The sequence below is a fragment of the Austrofundulus limnaeus genome, unplaced genomic scaffold (genome assembly GCF_001266775.1).
Source record: "Austrofundulus limnaeus strain Quisiro unplaced genomic scaffold, Austrofundulus_limnaeus-1.0 Scaffold84, whole genome shotgun sequence".
NCBI lineage: Eukaryota > Metazoa > Chordata > Actinopteri > Cyprinodontiformes > Rivulidae > Austrofundulus > Austrofundulus limnaeus.
The window spans coordinates 1,119,759-1,128,029 of record NW_013952486.1 but is presented as its reverse complement, the minus strand read 5'-3'; positions in this window follow the sequence as shown (position 1 = coordinate 1,128,029).

The following is an 8,271-nucleotide window of genomic DNA, read 5'->3' as shown; positions in this document are numbered from 1 at the left end:
GTTTTGAAACAGATATGATGAGAAGTAAAGTTTATTTTCTATTTAAACATAAAAACAACATTTTAATAACAACTGAAGGTGGCATAGTTACTTTGTTATGGTATACGATATAAATATATGCCTGAGAAACACATATATTGCCCCTTTAAATAACTCTTTTTATGATGAGCTCTGGTAATATTTAAAATTGTACTGTGTAACGAGGTATTAATTGTTGAAGTAAAGAAGTAAAAGTATTGTTTTTTTGCTAACCAAATAAAAGTAAAAGTTACAGATCTTTAAAAAATTGATTAATGTACTGTAATGAAGTRACTGTACTTTGTTATTAAACACCTCTGAACATTTTTTTCTTTTTCGTCTGCTCCCTTCTCCAGGGTTCATCACAGCTATCAAACTCACGTGTGCTGTAGTAGCGYAAMCTGGACTCAAACCTGCAACCTCAGGATTAAAAAACCAGACTGAACATTGAGCTACCAAGACCCACTGGTCTGTTTGATTGACAGCCCAACCAGCCAATCGACAGAGAGAGAATCAGGAACTAACATTTTGATTTTTAGCCTACCTTCACCTGGCGGCCTGGAATGTTTTAGATGATATCAGAATATTTTTATTTTATTCTATTTTCCATCTTAAACACAGTGTTGTGCTTCATGTTCTCCCTTATCTGGCTGCTATCAGAGCAATCATTCTGAGCTCGGCTCAAAAAGCAGCTTAGCAGAGTTTCTGACCCGAGAACCGGAGCAAGTTCACACAAAGTTAGTTTTATAGCTTGATGATCGAGAGTCAGGATTTCCCTGGAAGCATCAAAGCTCTCGCTTCATCAACCGATCACAAATTGGGGAATTTCTCACATCATAAACCCACATTATGAATATTTCTCTTTGTGTACGCGGGATGGAGTTTGTGGGGACGTAAACTCGTMGCAGCTACTTTCCCACCGAGCTTTCGAGTTTTGACACAAAGTCTCTTTTGTCTGCAAGTGCCACAGATTCAATGGCTAACATTCAAAGGGAGCACGGTGTCACATCCCCAGGATTTGGGTCAGTTAAAAGTTTTAATGGTGGAAAGGGAAAACAAGGTCAGGGTTAAGGTTAGAATTGGTAAAGAGGGGGCTTTGCTGCACAAAATACCAAGCCTACAACAAAAAAAGCTTMTTTTATTGAGATATTTTGTTCATTTTTTCTGTTATCTATCTAAATGTGCATTTTTAGCCGTTAAACATGGAAATTGAATGATTTCCCAACATGGATTTCACACATTAGCTCAGTCTACCTGAGGTTAGCGTTAAGGAAACAGTAGTGACTCAAGCTTCAGGAATGTACACACTAAACGCCAGCACACGCTGTAATGACAGCTTATGAGAAAAGCATGTCCTTTTTGTTGGTTTGATGCCACGCCAAAACGGTCTCTGAATATTCGGTGTCAATGAACTGCAGTAACCCTTCTTTAAGGTGAGGCCATGACTCTCAGCCAATCAACACGGCCCCAGAGTCAGGCATCCTTCCCTGAGCCAATCAGCACGTGTGTGGTTTCCTCCCTCCCGTTTCCAGTTTCCCCWTTTTTTTTGTCATTCTTTTTTAAATACAATTTTATGAGTAACAACCAACTCCCAGAAGCTGAACTATTTGTTGGTCTGCATCATTCAGACAACTTTTTTTTTTTTTACCCCTAAAGCTTTTTTCATGAGTTTCCTGAGTTTCTCTCACTCTATTGTGTTGCTACCCATTCATTCACAAAATACACAATGCTGGGGGAAATCCCTTGTCTGCTTTGCTCATGACTATGTTTGGGGTTTGCTCTGGTGGGCAGCGTGGGCTGTTTAAGACCCCGTTCACCTCAGCTGGGGGGGCTCGAAGCTGTGTTTCAGCACACATGTGTCCAACTGTAATCTGAGGTGGGAGCRTGGTCAGATGACATCAGCCGTTGCATAATCCACGTCAAGCCAAGGAGCAGGTGGTTGTGTTTTTTTAATTCAACACAGAATACCTCAACATCCGGCAGCTCGGCTGCTTTATTCCCAAATATTAACAAGCGTTCAAAAAACTGCTTTTCTTGGAAGGAAACTGTGAAATATGGCTTTGAGTTTCAGAAATAACTGCAATAAAAGTAAACTTTACTTTATTGGATCCAAAATACTAAGCTGCCTGCTTCAAAAGGCAATTCAGAACTGGACAAACTGCATTTTCTGAGAAACAGCGGTGAGAGATGAATGCTGAATGACAGCTGAAGAAGCTGAGCTGTTAAAGCTAAAAGACACAAGACATTAGCTAAAGTTAAAAGAAGCAGAAGTCTAGCTTAAAGTAGCAAAAGTCTAGCTAAAAGCTAAAAGTATCAAAATGCTAGTTAAAGCAGCAAAAGATTTGTTAAAAGTTAACAGTAGCAAAAATTTGGCTAAAAGCAGCAAAAGCCAAGCTAAAGGCTAAAAGTAGCAAAATGTTAGCTAAAAGCAGCAACGGAATAGCTGAAAGCTAAAAGAAGCAAACAACTAGCTGAAGGCTAGAGGTACCTAGCAAAAATCTAGCTAAAAGCAACAAAAGACTAGTTGAAACCTAAAAGCAGCAACAGGACACAGCAAAAAGTTGGCTAAAAGCAGCAACAAACTAGCTGAAAGACAAAAGAAGCAGCTGTAAGCTAATCAAAGCAAAAAAGTTAGCTAAGAGACTAGCTGAAAGCTAAAAGCAGCAAAACCCGAACCAAAGGCCAAAGGAAGCAAAAGGGTAACTAAAAGCAGCAAAAGACTAGGCTAAATGCACTTAAAGCTAAAAWTAGCAAAAGGCTAGAGAAATGCTTAAAGATGAAAAATGCCTAAAGCTAAAAACTGCAAATACCAAAAAAATGTAGCTAAAAGTGGCAGAACAGTATCAAAAAAATGTGAATGAAAGTATAAAAACAAAATAAAGCTGAACTGCTGATGGAGATATTAAGGACAATAAAGTTTTTAAAGGAACTGAAAAGTGAGAAACAACAGAAGTCTCCTGAATGAGCTGAACATTTGAACTAAAATAAACTTGTCCAAAATATCCATAAAGTATGAAGTAGTAGTAGTTGGATTGCAGAAATTGTAGAGAATAATTAAAAACAAACAATAGCGTGAATGCTGACTCAGCGTTCACACAATAAAACATTTGCTATCCTCACGCCTCCCATGCAGATAAGAAAGAGCTGCACAATAAAAGACCTTGAAAGGAGAGAAACCCGAGAGCAGGAGGTGCTGCGGGCTCTTTCAGGGAAAACAAAGGCGAAGCAGGAGTTAAATGACACTTTGAAGAAACAGAATGACAATGGGACCTAAACCTGGGAAGCATCGTTTTTACATGATAGTTTTGTGTTAAAATAACTCAGGTAAAAAAAACTATTTTTAACTCTTTTCTTAGGAAAAAAAAATAAGAATCTTATATTTATTGGACATCATGAAAAGCTGAAGCTTTTTACTGAAGCTGTTCCCAAACTTTTCACCTCATTCTTATCATTTTAGGTGTCATAATCTTGAGAATAAATTCCCGCTCTATCAAATATTTGAGTCTCCACAGCAGTCATGTGAACTTTAGATTGTTGAAGAAGAAGAAAAAAAAAACAGCTCTCTAGGATTTCCAGCTTAAGAATTTGGCTGTTTTCTCCCTTTTTATGAGTTGCTGGCTGTGTGGAAACCTGCAGAATCACATCGCAAAATAAGAATGACCTCCACACGTTCTCAGCATGTTTGCATCACAATTACAGGAAATAAAACGGTACATTTAAGGATGTCCTGATGCATCTCAGTAATCCAGGTAAAAAAATCAAAAAGAAAAAAAATTGTGTAGGTCTTCTGGACGGGTTCTTCTCTAATGAAACGTTTCGTCTCTCCTCCAAGAGACTTCTTCAGTCTGAGAGTTTCAGGCAAAATTCAGGCTTTTAAGCCCAGCCTCCATGTGACTGATACTCACATCACATGGCTATCGTTGACACCTAATTAACACCTATTGTTAACAGGGCGTGGAGTGATACTGGCAATGGCCGCACTGTAGGAGGGGGACAACTGAAAACGGGGGCCTCCACCTCTGTAAAGGTGCCATTCTGTAAAAGAAGCCATTTTTGTGAAGAAAGACCGTCCATCATTAAACAGAGGTGGAGGCCTCCGTTTTCAGTTGTCCCCCTCCTACTGTGCGGCCTTTGCCAGTATCACTCCACCCCCTGTTAACAATAGGTGTTAATTAGGTGTCAACGATAGCCATGTGATGTGAGTATCAGTCACATGGAAGCAGTGCTTAAAAGCCTGAATTTTGCCTGAAACTCTCAGACTGAAGAAGTCTCTTGGAGGAGAGACGAAATGTTTCATTAGAGAAGAACCCGTCCAGAAGACCTATACAATTTTTTTTCTTTTTAAATTTAAGGAGTTTTGAATGTTTTTCAGGTTTGATTCAGAAGAAAAGCTGCAGTGTGACGAGCTCTTAATTTCACACATTTTTTTTCCGATTCTGCGATCTGAGCAACATCATAATTAAGATCTGAAAGTGCATAATAAACATCATTGATAATGTTTTTATGCTTCTTCTGAATACATTTATCACCTGGTTTGGGTGTTCATCCGGTTAGTTTTGCTTCAGGCCAAACTGATTTTTTTATACGAAAATAAAAGTAGAAGCTTGAGGGGGAAATTTGTTTGCATTTCCACTCATTATTATCAGCTGTTTTGTGTAGTCGGTAAATAACAGAGGCAGATGTTTTGGTTGGGGGTAAAAAAAAGTGGGGAGCCTTTGAGGCAGTTTTTCTATGTGAAACCTGTTTCACAAACTGACACGACGTCTGATGGAAGAACAAGAAAATCCAAACGTTGTGTGAAGAGCCTGAGGGGAGACTGAGAGGTTTGATGTGTGTGAAACTGATGTTTTGACATTTGCAGAACTCAACATGTTGCGCTCTGTAATTAGGACTGAATATATTTGCAGTTCAACCTTAAAGTTATGTCAGGACAAATTAGAGACTCATTAAAATGTATTAAAAATGTAAACAACTGAAAAAATGGACAAAAAGATGTCTAGTGTGTGCATGAACCTAATGCTCCCTGCAATCATCCCCAAGGAGGTAAAATAGTCTGAAACCTGGTATTAAAAGATTAACAACAAATCCTGGCTCTACAGCAGASGGGCTCTAATGAAAAGTGAAGTTCTCTTTGAGGTGGGATCTGTTTGATCTACTGTATAAATCAATCTCTAAATCGTATGAATTAAAGCATGTGACATCAAAGCCAAATACCTTCATATACCATGCAGCTCAGCAAAACGACCTGAAACGCTGCCAGAAAGAGACTTTTTACTGCTGTGTTTTTTAAACTTGGAGTATCAGTTACCAGCTGTGTTTCAACATGAACCTATGATGCAAAAAAGAAGAGAATAAACTTTATGTTTTGTTAGATTAAAAAAAATGACCTCATTAGTTTGGCTCTGCAAGGATCACTATGAATTTACTCTTTTTGGGCATTTGTTTACAAGCTAATCTTTAATACTTCTGTCAAACKCAAGGTCCGCGGGCCAATTGTGGCCCTCCACAGCATTTTACGTGGCCCACCGAGAGCTTCAAAGATGTGTTAATGTCCATAAAATAAGCATATGCTGCTTTAAAGCCAGCGTTGATCRTAAACTACATCCCTCATAAAGCATGTTGATTATTTTACCTGTCAAATTATGGCTTGTAAGTGGGAAGTTCCCACTTACAAGTCGTAAATTTAAACTGGAACACCTCTCCAGTGGGAATTCCTTGTCAGAAAGTGGGAGAGTTCAGAATTTAAGATGGCTGCTATGTATTACAACTCATCAGTGAATAAAACTTTTATTTTGCTTTCATCAGTGTTTCTGTATTATTTATTTAGTCAGTTGTTCACTTGATGCTTCATTTTTAGTTAAAGTTAAACATGAACAGTCAAAGTTATTTACAAGTGGCATTTTGACAAAAGGTTAAATGGGTTTGACACACATGCTTTAATAAATAAATAAGATCAGAATGGGATTTGTATTTCGTGAAAGCATATTCCACACCAATGTTTTAAAAGAATATTTTGTCTGAGCTCAGTTTGATGATCAGTCTGAGCTATCAACACAGCAGATTTTAGGTTAATATCTGTAAAAGTGACTGAGTTAAACAGAAGTTTCATCAGTATTTATCCAAGAGATATTTTGCTAACAGAYAAGCAGATGATGGGGATGACTTTCAGCTAYGACCACACCAAATTTTAGATGCACATTTGTAAAAYTGACCCTGTTATGACCATTTCTGTTTGCTAATGTTTCTTACCTGTGTAAGCCATCTTTAATTAAATCAAAAGGTTTGTTGTTGATTTAAAACCAGTGGTTAAATCCTGAGTCATTAAAATATGTCCAGTGGATATAAAATATTTTAATAGTCACAAACACAGCTGGATGAAAGTCATATCATTTATGTAATGAGCTTTCAGACTGTGAAAAGACTTTGAGACCATCCAGATTTTTGTTTTGTTTTGTTTTGTTTTGCTGTTCAGGATACACTGAGTTTGTGGTCAGATTTGTTTCCTGAGCAGCTGAGAAACCGGAGAATCAGTAAACTGTCTCACTGAGAGCTGAAGTTTGAGAACYAAAGACAAATATTTCAATGTCACAAGATTTTTAAACTTCATGATTCTGATTTAAAATCAGTGATAGGATACTTCACTGATTTTTTTGGGGGTGGGATTATGTAAACTGTTCAACTTAATAAAAAAATCAAGTTGTTGGAAAGAATATTTTATTTATGGAAACCTGGTGAGCATTATTTTCCGTAACCAAACTGTGTGCTTCCTGTTGCTTTCAACCAGTTCAGCTTGATTTATTCCTAGTTTTGATGGATTACTGGTCTTTTTACATTACTGGTAACGCACTAATAAAGACGGGACAACATGGAAAAATCATCTATATTCCTTGAAAGATTGCATGCCAGAGCTTAGACCAGCTAAACTGTTTTGGGGGCTGAAGTTAGAACAGCTCAGGGACAAACATCCAGCAATTAAAGTCATTATGTGAATAAAACAAATATTACAAAGATCTGTATCTTTAAATTAGTTTGTTTTGCTGCATTTAGAATATGACATACAGAACCTAATGTAACAAAAATAGTTATACTAAAACCTCCTATTTGGCACAAATATTATTTTGACATCTCTGACTTGCCAATTTTTTAAACCAGTTTTATTTTTACTCATCTTAGTTTAATCTTTAACTGCTTGCAGTTTTAACTGTTCATTGAAATATTTTTACCAGCTTTTAGCCAAGACTCTGATGTTTCAGTACATACCACATGTCTATGTCTAACTAAAGTAGCRTATRGTAATTAAAGTAGAAAACTGGGAGTTTGGACTTGAGAGATTAATGAACCAGTTGGTGGGCCAGATTTCAGTCACCTGCGGGCCAGACGTGGCCCGCGGGCCTCCAGCTGAATAGCCCTGGCTTAGACTGATTGATTGATTGATTGATTTTTATTTATTAAAGTGTCATGCCCCTTCCGGAGCCCAGCCCGCATGGGCTTATAAGACACTCCACACATAATMCACAACAGAATGACCACATTCATTTCACAAAAACCCACAAAAAATATCGTCATCACAATCAGAGACTCATCCAGGATACACAACATGCTGTCTTCTTTCCCAGTCTTTACAAACAAAAACAGCAAATGCAAAAATGTCTTTGTTATAAATCTCTAGACTTAGATCATCTTATGTTGAGAACGTTTGTCCAGTGGTTTGTGTGTCATTTTGGTCCAGTAGAGTCAGTTAATTTATAAAACAAACTTCATCCTKTTAATTTAGGCTTTATTGAGCTTTATTAAAAAACAAGCAAACAAAAAAAAAAAAAACAAGCTGTGTTCATTAAACTCGATCTGTTTATCTTTAACACTGACGATGATGCAAAATGCATTAAAGCTGTGTTGATGACAAATACATGTTAAAAACATCTGCATGAAACTTTGTATAATTTTGCAGCTTTCGAGCTCTTCTACTTCTTCATCTTGCATAGGTAAAAAGTGCCAAAACTGAACACTTGTAAAACCAACCAATGACATCAAAAGAGACAAACCGCATAAAACAGGAAACAACACGATAACTACAAATTCTCACAACAAACCCCACGTTTAACTGTAAAGCACCTCACCTACCCACTATCAGTTTAGTTCCACTCATGCTTGACAGTGCTGAACAACTGTCTGCAATAATCCATCCATCCACCCACCCATCCATCCATCCATCCATCCATCCATCCATCCATCCATCCATCCATCCATCCATCC